The following is a 16993-nucleotide window of genomic DNA, read 5'->3' on the forward strand; positions in this document are numbered from 1 at the left end:
CGGCCCCGGCTAGGTCCAGATCTGTAACCAGATCTAGTTCTTTCTTTCTTTCTTTCTTTCTGTCAATCTTATAATGAGCCACCGTAGCCATATGCTTTGAGCCATGTTGACCATAGTTGGTCATTAGGACCATTGGGTGGGGGGACAAATGAAACATGATCAACTTCAGGTCAAAGGTCATCCACTTCCGGTCAATGGCCAAAAATGTGATTTCACTAAAAATGCTACTTCTTCCACAAATTATACAGCACGATGATGGCACTTGGGTACATGCATCGGCTATACCCAGTGTCTAAAAGTTATTGTCCAGAATTGGGGTCAAAGGTCATTAAGGGGATATTTCCGGTATATGACCAAATACCCTAAAATGCTGCTGCTGTCGCAAATATATATGGTACAACAATGTTACCTGATCATCAGGACCAATAGCTGGTGGCACAAATGTCACATGACCAACTCAAGGTCAAAGGTTATGGAAAGGTCATTATGGCCGAAAATGTTATTTCCTGTTATTTTTACTAAAACTGCTACTCCTTACACGAATTACACAGCAAGATGATGTCACTTGACACATGCATTAGCCTTGAGGTCAAAGGTCATACGAAGGTCATTATGGCTGATGTGATTTTCTGTTCTGTTACTAAAAATGCTAAGTCATTCCACAAATTATAATATAGCATGATAACATTACACATTGTATTCATCCATTGGGTCAAAGGTCATTGGGGTCAAAGGTCATGCAGATATTACTTCCGGTATGTAGAAAAATACCTTAGGAAGTCGCACTCTAATAGCGCATGACCAAAGTTGCACAGAAATATTTACATGAATAATGAATAATTTTTGGTTAACAAAATGATTTCACAACTATGGAAAATAATTATGTAATATAATTAATAATTATAAGGCCAAATAAAAATTAAACATGTTTCACGTACCCTCCCGCTTCCTTTTTGAGGTTTCTTCAATTATATATTTATTCAGTTATAACTTTTCAAAAAATATATCTAGGAAGCAGAAATATTTCTATAGCCTTGCTAATATACAAGAAACACTTTTGGAAGGTTTTATGAAAATTAGAGGGGCCGGCCTATATCCTCAGAACAAAATAAAAAGAGGCCTCCTCCTTTTCCAGGCATTATTGTGTATGCTAAAACAGCTCAAATTATGGGTATTCACACCGATTTTGCCATGAAAATATAAAATAGAAAGCCCCCTCTTCCTCCTTTTTTTACAAAAACCCGGACTTGAAACATGTTTTTTATTTTACTTGGCCTAATTATATGATACTATAAACTTCTGTTCTATAGTTATACATGTATATTCCAATGAATTACACCAAACTGCTGGACCTTTTGAACTCACATATGCTATAGGTGAGCTAACAAATTAACCTTGCTCCCATTGTCCCTATGGTCAATTTCAAATTACAGTGCATTTCAAAAAGACCTCTCAGTAAAATCAGCATATTATACTACTGCTGGCTGTTTATATGCCTTAATACATACATGCATGCTAGCTCATGCTAGATAGCTGGGCTAATTAGCCATAGGCCTAGTTAATTAGCTATTGCTAAGGTCGCGTATATGTGTATGCGCAATTAGCTCTAGTTTGATAACTATACTGTACGCATTTAGGGACCGTTCACAAACACTTGTTAGGGGGGCTGATGCAAAAGGGGGCATTGAAGTTTTTGACCCTCCTAAGGGGGGGCCTGAAAAAATGACCACAAATTTTCCTGGAAAAATTAAGTTTATATGCTTTTCTATGGGGTTGACCCATAATTTTCATGTCAAAAGGGGGGCCTTGACATTTTTGAGGTCTGTAAAGGGGGGGGGGGCGCGAAATATTTTCGCGATGAAATTTTTTTGCATCAGGCCCCCTTACGAGTGTTAATTTTCATGTCAAAAAAAAGTGGGCCCTGAAATTTTTGAGGTCTGTAAAGGGGGGGGGGGCCGACAATTTTTCGCGATGAAATTTTGCATCAGGCCCGGGCCCCTTACAAGTGTTTGTGAACGGTCCCTTAGGCTCTCTTAGCTGGTAGGTGACACTGACTCTTAACTTGTCATGTATGCTCGGATACCACTTACCCAGCTAACACAAAATGTTTTTTAAACGTTTTATACAGGTTATAATTTTGACTTTTTGGTTTTGGTAAAAATGTTTTAATAACATGAAATGTCTGGTTATTATAATGAAAACGTTTTAAAACATTTTGTATGAAAACATACTGCAAATATATATGTAAAATGTTTTAAACATGTTATTGTAAAATATTATTTTGCAAATATTTTGTCAACACTTAAATAACATAATGTTAGAATATTTGCTGCAAGTTATCATAAAATAAAAAATCATTACGTTTTATACCCTTTATATATAACCCGACATTTTAACGTTTCTGATGTCGAAAACGTTTTGTGTTTGCTGGGCCCAGGCAAACACAAAAACGTTTTTAAAACGTTTTTTTATATAAGTTATATTTTGGCTTTTGGTTTAGCTAAAAACGTTTTAATAACATTAAAAGGTCGGGTTATATAAAGGTCATGAAAACGTTTTAAAACGTTTTGTATGAAAACACACTACAACAATATTTCTAAAATGTTTTCAAAAATGTTATTGTAAACTATTTTTGCAAACATTTTTTGCCAAATATTTTGTCAACACTTAAATAACATTATGTTAAAATATTTGCCCGCAGCAAACACAGAAATGTTCTTAAAATGTTTTCTTTAAAACGTTTTAATAACATTTAAATGGCGGGTTATATAAAGGTCATAAAAACGTATTTAAAACGTTATTGCAAATATTTTGGGCAAACATTTTTCGCAAAATATTTTTTCGACCCAAAAATAACATTCTGTTTAGAATGTTTTGTATCAGGTTTTCAAAAATGTTTTTGGAATGTTATTAAAACGTTTTTATACCCTTTATATAACCCGACATTTAAACGTTTTCTGTAAAACATTTTGTGTTTGCTAGGCAGTAGATTATCAAAAAATGTTTTTCAATGTTAAGAAAACGTTTTATACCCTTAATATACCCATTATATAACCCGACATTTAAACGTTTTCTGACAACATTTTATAACCTTTTGCGAATTATGTCGAAAACGTTTTGTGTTTGCTGGGAAGACAGCCTCTTGTCACACTTTCACGATATCCGACGGTACCTAACAAGCGCTTACGAAGCGTGCCTCTTCACACCTTACGAAATGCTTACTAGCGTTGCGTTGTGTTGCGTTGCGTTGGAGTTACTTAGGCTACTATTATTTCCTCTTACAGGTGGTGGCCGTATTGCATTCTCTAAATTCAGTAAATTTTCATCGTCAACCGTGTAATTGAATGGGATTATTTTGACATTTTAAAACGCTTGAAATATCACAAACAAATAGGCCTATGTTGATAAATAATATAAATACAAGCTAAAACCGTTGGGGTTCGATAATGAACCCCACAAAACTAACCGACTACATGTATATTGGAAAATACCATACGCATTACGGCCGGGCGGTTTCACAAGTTGCCGGCTCGATCATGTCATCCGCCGCCTGTCTTCTTACTTAAGGGATCTAGAATGAGCGTTTATGGCGTGTCGACAGTATTTTTTTGTGGGACATGAGAGCACCTCAGATGTATCGAATTGCATTCTGAATACGAAGCATGTCTTTCTGATATCAAATAATTTTCATTTTTGAAATTCACGATATAATACAAATTTTATGACAAATTATTAAAATTTGATATTTTTCAAATTTTTGATATATAACAGTCCTCGAAATAAATTTTATAAATCTAATGATATATTCTTAAAGTGTATGTAGCTGGGAGGAAAAGCCGACGATAAATTGAAAATTTTGACATTTTATATTGAAGATATGGATTTTTTCCCAAAAAGACCTATTTTTTTTGGTGTTTTTGGAAAAAAAATCCATATCTTCAATACGGAAGGTCACCATTTTCAATTGATCGTCGGCTTTTCATCGCACCTACATACACTTTAAGTATAAATCATCAGATTTATAAAGTTTACTTCAAGTACTGTTAAATATCAAAAATATCAATTTTAATGATTTGCCATAAAATGTGTATTACATTGCGAATTTCAAAAATCAAAATTATTTGATATCAGGACATTCTTCGTATTCAGAATGCAATTCGATATGTCTGATGTACTCTAATGTCCCACAATAAATACTGTCCAAACGTTCATACCCCTTCCCTTAATAAAAAGAAACGAAACAAGTTAGATTTAAAATTCTACCAAGGATCGACCGGGGTTCGAACCAGCAACCTATCGATCCATAGTCGAGGCACTACACACTATGTTACAAGTGGTTGTACTAGAAAGCCGTCTATTTATTATACTTAGTGTTTACTATTACTATTACTAGTATATGATGAATAACCCTAACCCAAATTCTAACCCTAACCCTAACCCTAACCCTAATCCTAACCCTAACCCGAACCTGATCATCGCTGGCTAGCTGCGCCGGGCAAAACAGGTACATGTACCTGATCGACGCTACGAAGCGAATTCCAAAAACACCTTTTGATAGCTACGAAGCGAGCTAAAATGGGGTGGAGAAGAGCCCCCACACTGTTTTTCGGAGCATATGAACACAAGATAATTCTTGGCTGTCCCATCGATTGGTGGCGCAAATCTAAATTTTTGAGAGTCGAATTAGCAAACCGGGGGTAACCATTCTAAATGTAAGAGACCAGAATGGACAGGTAGGGAAAAGATTGTCTCAATGATAATTAATAATAACCAACAATTAAAGGAGTATTTCGTGATCCTAGCATCCTCTTTTTATGACATTTTTCAGTACATATCCACGAAAAAAGCATTTTCCCAAAATTTCAGTTGATTCCGATATTGCGTTTGCGAGTTATGCATGATTATGTGTACTGCTCCATAGACAATACGTTGTAATTTCGTTCTGGTGCACCAGAACGAAATTCAAATTTCACGATATCTTTGCTAAACGAATTAATCTGCAAGAAATATTTTGTACATAAACATTATGTAGCCAGAGGTTTCCAGTGATATAAAAATCTCAACTTTTTTTGAGAAAAGTGGGGGATGAGGCTGTGGATCACGAAGTGCCCCTTTAATAAAGAAAGATCTAGACAGATAATAATTCTGTTTAGTCTGTTTATCCATGTTATCATAGTCCCTAACTCCATTGTTCAGGTATTTGATAAATCATAATTATGGAAATAATCACCAATTCTGCCGATCTCTCGCAGTATGAAGGTATTTTAATATATATTACCATATAAATGGAATAATAGAGTTAATGTTGGCGGTACCGTGGGTATACAAAAGTGATACTGAATACTCTTCACCTCGAAAAATTTGCATATTAAAGCCATATTATAACATTTCTTTAAAAATAGATTAGTATTTATTTACTGTCAGATATGTCCCCTTTTAATTTTGAGCCGAACAAGTTAGGTAAAGCAAATAAAATTGGAATTTACTACTAGCGCCAATGCATGTTACTCCGGCGGTTGTAATACAGCACGATCCTCTGGGGTGTGTGTGCACGCCGTGTACGTAGTACTGTGTTATGAACAACACATGCGCGTTCGACTAATATTTCTATCGTAATAATACGACGGTTCCGGCGGTTTATTCAAAATCATGGATTTTGACAAAACTACAGCACCTAAAGTCTTGATTTTTGCAGAGAATCTTTGTTTACTAAAGTACATTACATTTACCATTTTTTTGAGGGCGTTCTTCTCAGCAAATGTTATAATATGGCTTTAAAGCGTTTCCGTGCTGTTTTCCGAAGCCTTTTTAGAGCGTTTTATTTAAAACATGCCCCATGAATGTGTGCCAAAAATCGCTTGCCCCCCCCCTCGGCTGGCCAAAATTGCTTGCCCCCCCCTTTCGGTTCGCCAAAAATTTCTCCCCCCCCCAAATTTACCCTCCCCCAGGGCTCATAATTATTGCACAGCCCCTAAATACTAGTAGGCCTAACATTATATTATGGCACTGAGTATAAAGTTTAAAAAAAATGTTTTTGAATGTTATAGAATATTCCCGTTAACTACACATTTTAAAAAACGTTTCCTGCAACCTTTTCTATACCTACCGTTGCGAATAATGCTAAAAACGTTTTGTGTTTGCTGGGAAGAAATAAAGGATCTAAAAGGGTTCTAAAGTTGTCCTCTCAGAAGCATGGTTCCAAAACCATCGAAAATGGCCTCAAAAATGTGATACAGAACCGATTTCGGTTCTTTATAGAACCTTTAAGGGTTCTCCAAAATAAAATAACTTTTTTAGAGGTTCAAGATGGAGGGTTCTCCTGAGAGGAAAAGTTCTTGTAAAATAATTTATGCCAAATATTAGGCATACAACGCTTTAAATAACATTAGGCCTATGTTATAAACTAATAAATTCGCTCTAAAAGGGTTTAGTGGTTTAACTTTAACACTATACTATTTTTCGCTCACCTGGAGCGAAAAATCGTATAATACCGTGGTGTTGAAGTCAAACCCTTATCATTTTGTACTATGAATACGTATGAATATCCACTCGTAAGTTGTTTACGTCTATACGGCGAGTAGGCCCTAATCCAAACCTGGAAATGTTTAAAGCAGTTGGACCTATTTGTTCCAGTACGGTAACTTACAAAGATTCACCTCGCTCTATCGCCATATAGTTTTGGAGGATTTAATATGTTATTGTACCTAAACAATTGAAATGTCATTCAATGAATATAATTATGAACATATTTTTAAATATGTCCTCCAAATAAATGATGCACAATTATTAAAATAACGGTGCATCACATTTTTGGAGGCCATTGTGAAAATATTTTGCCTTTGGAAACGAGGGTAATTTTACTCACTTTAGATTCCTTTTGTGACAGCAACGTTTGCACAGTATTTTTTGTGGGGCCTGAGAGCATTGGGCTATTTCAGTTGAAATCCACACTACCCCTGTGGAAGATTTTGGAAATACCTTCCACAGGGGGAGTAAGTTTTTCAAATGTAATTGGTCAGAGTTAATCATTTTGAAACCCATACTCCCTCTGAATTGTGGTTTTACATATCTTCCACAACTGGAGTGAGTATTTCAAATTGAAGTTACCCAACTGTCTATTCTATTTGAAACTTATACTCCCTCTGTGGAAGACTGTAGCTAAATCTTCCACAGGGGTAGTGTAGATTTCAAATGGAACAGCCCATTATCAGACACACCAAATTGCATTCCGAATATGTCTTTCTGATATCAAATAATTTTGATTTTTTGAAATTCGCGATATAGTACAAATTTTATGGCAAATCATTAAAAATTGATATTTTTGAAAATTAACAGTCCTCGTGGTAACTTGTATAAATCTAATGATAATTATGTACTTGTATGTAGCTGGGAGGAAATGCCGTCCGTCATTTGCATTTATTTTACCTTTCGTATTGACGATAATAGACCTATATTCCCCAAAGGCCTAAAATGCTATTAGAACGACATTCCTCGTATTCAGAGAATGCAATTTGGTGTGTCTGACGTGGTTTCACTATATATAGTCTCAGGTTCCACAAAAAAAAACCCAACTGTGCAAAGGTTGTTATCCGATCCCTTAACATGGGCCCAAAATTGCTCAGGTCTCACTGAATGACTCCCATGTTCTCATCCAATAACCCCATGGGCTTCTCACCTAATCACTCATGGGCTTCTCACCCAATAACCCCATTATTTGATCTTCTCATCCAATCACCCATGGGCTTCTCACCCAATAACCTCCATATATTAAGGGCTTCTCACTTAATCACACTTACTTTTGAATCTCTGTCCACACATCCCCGTCACTTCGAAAATCGAGTGCACCCCTGTATAAACCTAAATTTCTTACAAAATCTTTGCCCCTAGGGGCGGTGCAATAATTGTGTGCCAATTGTGTGCCAAAAATGCTTTCCCCCATCTCGGCCTGCCATAAATAGTTTACCCCCCCCCCCCTCGGAGAGAATGCTTCCCCTCCCCCTTTGCACATGCCAAAAGATCCCAATTTGCAAATCTTATGGTCTATATCATGTATATTGCGAGCGTCGCGAGCAGGGAAATGTGCATATTTGAGCGTTTTCGTGCTGTTTTCCTAAGCTTTTTTTAAAAGGCGCCTCATAAATGTGTGTCAAAAGTCGCCCCCCGCTCGGCTTGCAAAATATCCCCCCCTTTCGGCTGGCCAAAAAATTCTAACCGCCCCTCCCCATTTTACCCTCCCCTGTAGGGCTTATAATGATTGCAGAGCCCCTTTATATTCAAAATTTGGATCACCAATACAGCCAAAGTATGAATAATGCATAAATAATTATTCTAAGAAAATAATTATCATAAAACACGGATTAGGGTCTCTAGACAGTTTAAATCACCATTTTGTGATACTTTATAATGCATCTGAAGGCCGGATACGGTATGTAAGCACTTTCACACAGGACATCAAGCAATAAACTCTGACATCAGCCGTTGCGCATCCAGAGATAGATCGTCGATCGGTAAGTCTAACCAATAGTTTGTATTTGGTTTGTTTGTTTGTTTAACCAGTTGGTCTGGGCGGACACACACTTGGGTCCTGATAGGACCATGCTCAAGCAAAATGCTTTAATAAGCCAAGCCTTAAAAGCTTATATTTATGATGGCCGAAGTGAAGAGAAAAGAACGAAACAGGATTGAGGAAAAAGAGGAGAAAAAAGGCCACTCCCAACAAATCAATTGCACAATTTTGTTCTTAGTCTTGGGTCGAGAATTCTTATTCCGTGCCTCGATACAAAGGCTTTAATTTGTAAAATTCTATTATCATTCATATTATTAATTTTAAACATATTTAAACACAGTGATGTTTACTAGTTTATACGATATCGGCGATACAGACAAACAACTTGATTAGCCTTGGTACGTGATACCAACTTTTAAAGTTGTCTGAAAAATTGCATGTAAATCATTCGTGGACTTAAAGGAGGATTTCGTGATCCTAGGATCCTCTTTTTATGACATTTTTCAGTAGATATCCACGAAAAAAAGCGTATTCCCAAAGTTTCAGTTGATTCCGATTTTGTGTTTGCAAGTTATGCATGATTATGTGTATTACACTGCTACATAGGCCACTGTAGAACGAAATTAAAATTTGACGATATTTTTGCTAAACGAATTAATCTGCAAGAAATTTTTGGTTCATAAACATTATGTAGCCAGAAGTTTCCAGTTGTATAAAAATCTCAACTTTTTTTGAGAAAAGTGGGGGGATGAGGCTGTGGATCACGAAATACCCCTTTAAGTCACATTTTTACAGTAATTTGCTCATCCAGACAATCGTAAAAATCATCAAAATTCACATTTTGGTACCTTTGCCATATTTGTCATAGATGTGCTAATCACACTATGAACCACAATGACCGCACCCCAGTGGCATAGCACAGTAACCTCAATTAAACAATCATAGTATAAAATGTGACCTCAAGTTGCAGAATATGAGTTTTTGTACCCAAATTTTCAAAGGTCATTCAATGAATGAACAAATCTATTGGGGTTAAAGAACTGTGCCCTGATGGATGAGCATGTTGTGGATCCTAGTGTCATACCCTAGAAAGGAATTCTACGGTCTATGTGCTAATATAGCATGCAAGTGTGGTTCAGCCGAAAGCTGTGTATTTAAGACAAAATAAGGCATTTTACACGAATTTATATACTGACAGTATATAAATTAGCTATAAAAATTATTTGAATGGGGCTTCAACTTCGTCAATACTGCTGCTTTCTTCGTTTTTTGCCAAATATGTTATTTCAAAAATATCAAATGACAATTTGAATGACTTATCATTCACTTTTAAGCAATTTATAAACATTTTTTTTACACTTGCGCTGGGATCACTGAATGGGTCTTTAATTATTTAAACAATTAGACCTATTCAAACATTTTCAAATAAATTTTTCCTAATATTGTTGTCCGATCCCTTAAGGGCTGGGGTATGAACGTTTGGACAGTATTTATTTTGGGACATCAGAGCACATCAGACATATCGAATTGCATTCTGAATACGAAGAATGTCATTCTGATATCAAATAATTTTGATTTTTGAAATTCGCAATTTAATACACATTTTATGGCAAATCATTAAAATTGATATTTTTGATATTTAACAGTACTTGAAGTAAACTTTATAAATCTGATGATTTATACTTAAAGTGTATGTAGGTGGGATGAAAAAGCCGACGATCAATTGAAAATTTTGACCTTTCGTATTGAAGATATGGATTTTTTTCCCAAAACACCAAAAAAATTAGGTCTTTTGGGAAAAAATCCATATCTTCAATATGAAAGGTCAAAATTTTCAATTGACCGTCGGCTTTTCCTCCCTGCTACATACACTTTAAGAATATATCATTAGATTTATATAATTTACTTCGAGGACTGTTATATATCAAAAATTTGAAAATATCAAATTTTTATAATTTGTCATAAAATTTGTATTATATTGTGATTTTCAAAAATGAAAATTATTTGATATCAGAAAGACATGCTTCGTATTCAGAATGCAATTCGATAGGTCCGAGGTGCTCTCATGTCCCACAAAAATACTGTCGAAACGTAATAAACGCTCATTTTAGATCCCTTAAGCGTACACAAACTGCGGGACAAAATGATAATCACGGTAAAGGAAAGTTACGATTTTGAGGAGGGGCCCAGAATGGCCACTAAGATCGCATTTGCCGCCGGTCAATTTCACGCGCCAAAATTGTTTAATAAGTGGGGTTCCCCTTTTCAAAAACCGGGATCCTTCCGGGAAGTGTGGGTGGGTCCGTGGGCGCCGTAAATGTTAATCTTTTTTTTTGCTACATTAAAATTTTCAGTAATATATTATGTGTTTTTATATTATTTTGTATCAAAATTGGTAGATAATGGTAACAGTATTTGTAATATTGTATGTTATATGCTTGCTGAACAAATATTTCTTTTATTCTTGTACCAATATGTCTTAGGCTCATCAAGGACCACAGTGGAAATAAGTGTGCTTTTATGTATGCTTTTCTGTGTTTTTAAATCCTTGGTTTGAATCCTATTAAAATGAAATATAATGAAATGAAATGAAATGAAATAAGCACCTTCACGGACTTTTTTTCTAAAAGTTGTTATTTTTCAATTCAGGGAGGATTAATTGCCAGTTGTCATAAAAATTATTAAGGGATCTGGAATGAGCGTTTTGAGCGTTTCGATAGTATTTTTTGTGGGACATGAGAGCACTTCAGACATATCGAATTGCATTCTGAATATGAAGAATGTCTTTCTGATATCAAATATTTTTGAAATTCACGATATAATACAAATTTTATGACAAATTATTAAAATTTGATATTTTTCACATTTTTGATATATAACAGTCCTCGAAATAAATTTCATAAATCTAATGATATATTCTTAAAGTGTATGCAGCTGGGAGGAAAAGCCGACGATCAATTGAAAATGTTGACCTTTCATATTGAAGATATGGATTTTTTTCCCCAAAAGACCTAGTTTTTTTGGTGTTTTGGAAAAAAACCCATATCTTCAATACGAAAGGTCAACATTTTCAATTGATTGTCGGCTTTTCACCACACCTACATACACTATAAGTATAAATCATCAGATTTATAAAGTTTACTTCGAGTAGGCCTACTGTTAAATATCAAAAATATCAATTTTTAATCATTTGCCATAAAATGTGTATTACATTGCGAATTAAAAAAAAAAAAATCAAAATTATTTGATATCAGAAGGACATTCTTCAGAATGCAATTCGATATGTCTGATGTGCTCTAATGTCCCACAATAAATACTGTCCAAACGTCCATACCCCATCCCTTAAAGGGGCATTTCGTGATCCACAGCCTCATCCCCCACTTTTCTCAAAAAAAAGTTGAGATTTTTATATCACTGGAAACCTCTGGCTACATAATGTTTATGTACAAAATATTTCTTGCAGATTAATTTGTTTAGCAAAGATATCGTGAAATTTGAATTTCGTTCTGGTGCACCAGAACGAAATTACAACGTATTGTCTATGGAGCAGTGTAATACACATAATCATGCATAACTCCCAAACGCAATATCGGAAGGAACTGAAATTTTGGGAATATGCTTTTTTCGTGGATATGTACTGAAAAATATCATAAAAAGAGGATGATAGGATCACGAAATACTCCTTTAAGATAAGCTTAATAAGGATATAATACATATCATAAGAATAAAGTTGTTTAATATGAACGATCATTGATTGGATTCTAATCTTACATCGAGGTCGTATGTAGGCGATATTACCATCAATTCTTTTGAAATCTAGCTTATTTTGACGCCACCTGATACTCGTCAAATCATAGACTACATCCCAGAATACACCACGTCACTTACCTTTTTCAGCCAGACCAATAAACCTACGGACTGCAACATCTATTCATATCTTGTGTCCGATTTGAGCGCTGACATTTTTTTAAAGCAGTATGCAGACTCCGAGTATTAGACGTACAATATTGTATGTAACATATCTACGTTATTTAATCTATTGCCATTCTATTTCCAGTAATGTTTAAGTTCTAACGAATGTTTGATGACGTAAAATCGATAATATGTTACGTATAATATCTGGTAGAAATATATTACCGATTTTACGTCATCAAACATTCGTTAGAACTTAAACATTACTGGAAATAGAATGGCAATAGATTAAATAACGTAGATATGTTACATACAATATTGTACGTCTAATAAAAAAGTATGCATACTGCTTAAGGCCCGGTCTTTTCCTTTCTTTCTTTCTTTACCAAATAATTGCTGCTGCTCCCGTAAATTACATAGTAAGCCTACAATGTCGTCACCACCATGAACCATAGGCTGGTGGAAAGTTGTGGTGTTTACTGGGGAGGGCAACTGGGGGGTTCTGAGCTGACTGATGGATCCTTTGGCGCTGCCACTGCTTTATACCTTCACGAGCTTTTAATTTTGGATCACTTGTAATACATACCATCCAAAACTTATAGCCCCAGTGATATTGCAGCTGTAAAGTACTTCTTCGAGTACTCCTTCGTGTACTTGTTCAATTGGAACTTGTATGCACCAGGAACCAGTTTTAGGATCTTTTGCAAAAACATGGTGCATTGTGGTAATTATCTTCTTCTAAAGTTAATATGTGCAATCTGGCGAAAATGAAAGGCTTGAATGCGCCCATAAAAGTTTAATTCTCAAGGTTTAAACCATAAAATATTATATTTTTATATTAAACAACTATTGCATGGTTGTAAATCACTTGAAGAATTTTACTAATCCACGTTTATTCAATTTGTGTAACAAACACATTGAATGAATCCTAACATTCGCAGATAAATCCACAGATTTAGAGCGTATTAATATAGGCCTATTGTTGCTGGACCATGAACTGTGGTATCATACTATGTTATAATCTATCTAAGGCCAACCCCCTCCTAGAAAACAACAACCAGATTTGTCTCATGTCCTCCGCGCGTTTGCTCGAGCAAAATTGCAGAAGTTGAATTTTGGCCGAAAATCGGCTGTAAAATCACCGTTCAATTTCAATTTTGTTTCTGCTCGCACCGCACTCCAAAATTGTAACGTTAGATGTAGCCTGTTTTCCAGCTAAATATAGCCTGAATCCAGGGTTTCCCAAAATTGGCGTTGTTCAATTTGTAAAAAGTAAAATAAAAAACCGCATACCGCATTAGATTTCAAATTCCCATGGGACATGAGACAAAGCTATTATTATTTTGCCTCAAACTAATACGAGGGGGTATCCAAAAGTTTTTGACATCACCCAGAAGCGAAGGAGTTATATCGATGAAATTTTGTCAGTGTAATTACTGGGACTTCTCTACATTATGGTCCAAAAATGGTCTCATAAGTATGTTTACTTTTTTTACAGGTGGCGCTAGATTGGCAGTAGGCGCATAACCTGTAAAATGGTGAAAATTGAGGCACGCAGCGTGATTAAGTTCCTGCATTTGAAGGGTTAGGCCTACAATGCTCAGAAAATCTATGATGAAATGAAAGCTATCTACGGTGATGATTGCTCATCATATGGCACTGTTGCTTTTTGTAAAAGGAATTTCCAAACTGGCCACATGTCCCTCACAGATGAGCCAAGAAGTGGACGTCCATCACTTTCGGATGATGCGGCCACAGTGAAGAAATTCAAGAAAGTGGAGGATCTTATCATGAAAAGGCCCGGGGGGGCCACTGGTTATTGACAAGGGGTATCATGCGTGGCCAAAAAATCACGTAAAAGGGGTCTTTTTTCACGATCAGGCACTGTACGTACGTATCGTGAATAGGGTGTCAAAACATGGAAATTAGAGAAAAAGGGTATCTTTTTCACAACAGATTTACGTATTTAGGGTCCGTCCAGACTCCAGTCCTTCATAAGTTTCATGTCCTTCATGTTTATCCCTAGACTTGACTGTGTAGTTCTCTGTTTAGACTCTTCTTTAAGTCCATAAGATTGCCGACTTCGCCCAGCTGGCCCAGTTAATATTTTTCCATTAACCCATTCAATGCTACACAACCCTACAACATTCAATGGTGATGTACACATGCAGTACACATGGTACAACGATGTACATTGTACATGCACAGCACGTGTATACTCTGATTTTAAGAGTTTCAATTCTCCTTTATAAAGTCGAAAGTTTCTCATTTCATTTTAAAATATTTTTACTGCTATTTGAATCTTGTATTATGGATAAAAATAAAGATTTTCAAGCTAATTTTCATGTTGTATACAATTATTTAACCACAAATATCTATGGAAGAGGATTGATTGACTTGACCTGTGACCTATTATCTACAAAATAAATAAATAAAAACATGCATGTTATTATCGTCAAAAGCATCAGATTTTTGTCAGAATTTTGTCACAATAGTGATCTTGATTTTATTTAAGAAACAAATTTTAAACTTTTGAATAAAATGCGAAAACATCAAATGAATATTAAAAGGTAAGATGGATATGGTGCAGAATTAAAATACGTTTTTGGATTGGTATCAAATTCTGCAGTCATACACGAATCCTGCAAGTCTCCCGGGGCAAGTCTTGGCTGAACTGATTGAGCACCATGCATCTCAGTCGCTATTTACCGACTTATTTTCATCCTAATACTTTATTCAACTTATGAAATAATACCACTATTATTCATCCGATTCCTTCCAGAAGTAGGCCTTAATTGTTGTCATTTTAAGCTTTTAAAATAAATTATTAATAATTCGCAAGGCCTAGGTCATAAAAAAAAATCTGACCACTATTTTATGATTTTTGTCTCACTTTGAAACATATTTTGCAGGTCTATAATAATATTTGGAGGATGGAGAATACATTGTCGAAACTTTAATAGGGCCTACAAAAATGATATAAAAACATTTCTTGACTTCTTTTTCTCTATTTTCTTTTCTTCATTGTTGTTTTTTCTTATAGTTTTGTAAATTTTCTTTTCATTTAATACCCTCGTAGGCTCAGATAGACCTACTATAAATCTGCTTAAAATACGTAATGTAACATTTATTTTGTAATTTTAAAATAGCCATATTCTGCCCTGGTAGCAGAGCCATTCTGAGTTACTATTAGGCCTATTAAAGCCTGAAATGGAGCTTCAAGTAGGCTAGTATTACTTGCTTAGGGTGTCGAAAATATATGTTTTACTTGCTAAGGGGTAAAAAACTGCAAATACTTGTTTAGGGTAGGATATTACACTTGTTATACTTATTTAGGGGTGTATTTTCAGTCGTTGCACATACTTGTTTAGGGTGCTTTTTGAAACTCCATGGCCACGCATGATACCCCCTTGTCAATGACCAGTGGCCCCCCCGGGTGAAAAGGTTATGCGCCTACTGCCCATAGCGCCACCTGTAAAGAAAGTAAACATGAGACTATTTTTGTCAGTGTAATTACTAGTCCTTATGTACATTATGGTCCAAAAATGGTCTCATAAGTACTTTCTTTACAGGTGGCGCTAGATGTAGGCGCATAACCTTTTCATGATAAGATCCTCCACTTTCTTGAATTTCGTCACTGTGGCCGCATCATCCGAAAGTGATGGACGTCCACTTCTTGGCTCATCTGTGAGGGACATGTGGCCAGTTTGGAAATTCCTTTTACAAAAAGCAACAGTGCCATATGATGAGCAATCATCACCGTAGATAGCTTTCATTTCATCATAGATTTTCTGAGCATTGTAGGCCTAACCCTTCAAATGCAGGAACTTAATCACGCTGCGTGCCTCAATTTTCACCATTTTACAGGTTATGCGCATACTGCCCATCTAGCGCCACCTGTAAAAAAAGTAAACATACTTATGAGACCATTTTTGGACCATAATGTAGAGAAGTCCCAGTAATTGCACTGACAAAATTTCATCGATATAGCTCCTTCACTTCTTGGTGATGTCAAAAACTTTTGGATACCCCCTCGTACTTATTTATTCACTCGTTTTTTTGGCCCTGAATGGACATAATTTTATCTCCAAATGGCAATAAGGATGACTTCCCGGGTAGTGTCAAACGAAAGAGAAAAAAGTAAAGAATAATATAAAATCATTTCCCGGGGGTGACACTCATAACATCCGCGAATTTAAAAAAAATATTCCAAAAATTCCAAGGTTACTAACTTTAACAGATAAAATTAAAGGGTAAAATATCCCTGTCAGCCAAGCCTAATGGTCTATTTTTATTTGAATAGATAATCAAGATACGATGGAAATTGACTATGACCTCTAACTTAAAGCCATATTATAACATTTGCTGAGGAATACGCCCTCACTGAATCTTTAAAATTCCTTTTTTACACAATTAAATTGTACTTTATTAAACCAATATACCCTGCAAAAATCAATACTCTAGGTGCTGTAGTTTTGTCAAAATCGGAGATTTTGAATAAAACGCCGGAACCGGCGCTTTATTACTACGATGGAATTATTAGTCGAACGCATACACGATGTTCATAACACACAG

The sequence above is a fragment of the Amphiura filiformis genome, chromosome 10 (assembly GCF_039555335.1).
Source record: "Amphiura filiformis chromosome 10, Afil_fr2py, whole genome shotgun sequence".
NCBI classification, from domain to species: Eukaryota; Metazoa; Echinodermata; class Ophiuroidea; order Amphilepidida; family Amphiuridae; genus Amphiura; species Amphiura filiformis.